General features: G+C 40.3%; 1 pseudogene; it reads left to right on the top strand.

Annotated features, from left to right (window-relative positions):
* The first annotated feature begins 381 nt into the window (after positions 1 to 381).
* LOC122473677 lies at positions 382 to 646 on the top strand (annotated as a pseudogene).
* The last annotated feature ends 750 nt before the right edge of the window (positions 647 to 1,396 follow it).

The raw sequence follows: 1,396 nt of genomic DNA, 5'->3' as shown, positions 1-1,396 counted from the left end.
AGGGAAAATGGTAAAGAGAGAATAGGGAAACAAAGCATATGAAAAACTGGAGCCGGGGCGCCTGGGTGGCTCAGTTGGTTGAGCATCTGACTTCAGCTCAGGTCATGATCTCATGGTCTGTGAGTTCAAGCCCCGCGTGGGGCTCTGTGCTGACAGCTTGAAGCCTGGAGCCTGCTTCAGATTCTGTGTGTCCCTCTCTCTTACCCTCCCCTGTTCATGCTCTGTCTCTCTCTGTCTCAAAAATAAATAAACATTAAAAAATAATTAAAAAACAAAACAAAACTGGAGCCACCTGGGAAGAGATGAATCTTTCTTCTTGTAAGCTTGAGTCAAGAACTGTCCGTCATCTTGGTAACACCAGGTTGGATGCCTAACGTTCCCATGAAAAAGACCAGGAGAAATTTCAGGAAGAAACTTAGCTGTATCCAGCAATTCAGATATGGCGAAGTGAAGTCAATGTTCCAGAAAATTCTTCCAAATCAAGTTGTCTGTGGAAGATATAACTGCAATGGTGCTGTGTAAACCCAAACTTTAACCCTTAAAATTTATGAGCCTGGAAAAACTGAAGAAAATGCAGCAAGTGGCCCAAGATACAATTCACCAACAAGAAAGGGCAGAAAAGGAACAGCAGCAAATAACTCATTGAATGATAATTTAGCATTTATTTTTTTGTTTATTTACTTATTTTTAAATTTTGTCAATATTTATTTTTGAGAGAGAGAGAGAGAGAGGGAGTCATAGAGCATGAGCGGGGGATGGGCAGAGGGAGAGGGAGACACAGAATCCGAAGCAGGCTTCAGGCTCTGAGCTGTCAGCACAGAGCCTGATGCAGGGCTTGAACTCATGAACCATGAGATCATGACCTGAGCCAAAGTCGGAGGCTTAACTGACTAAGCCACCCAGGTTCCCTGATAATTTAGTGTTTATAGAATACCCTACCTCACTTACTATTAGCAATAGCTAGAAAATAATTTGCATGTGTATGCTAAAGATAGTAGGTGTTAATAAACTGATAGTGCTCATATAAATAATATAAAAATACTCAAGACTAATGAAAGTTGTATTGTGAATTTAGATGCTTTGGTTTGTATTGAACATAAGCAATTAAAAAACTTTGAACTATCCCCTCCCTCTCAAAAAAGCATATGAAAAACTGGTTTTGCTCTTAAATGAGGAAGAATAGTAAAACACATTAAGGCCACATGGAAAGAATATAGATCAGGAAGACATCCTGGTTTGGAGAGTCAGGACTCCGAATTATTAATGAATTTAGAAGGATGATTCCAGAGTTTGATTTATGCCTGTAGAGAACAGCCCAGAGTTCAGACTAAACAGCCAGAGAGAATGAAAAGCCTCAAGGTAGACACTGGGTGTGTTTTCCTGTCCAAACTCCTGT

Source organism: Prionailurus bengalensis, chromosome B4 (assembly GCF_016509475.1).
Source record: "Prionailurus bengalensis isolate Pbe53 chromosome B4, Fcat_Pben_1.1_paternal_pri, whole genome shotgun sequence".
Lineage (NCBI taxonomy): Eukaryota > Metazoa > Chordata > Mammalia > Carnivora > Felidae > Prionailurus > Prionailurus bengalensis.
The sequence above is the reverse complement of the archived record's forward strand: the minus strand, read 5'-3'. Positions and strand labels throughout refer to the sequence as shown.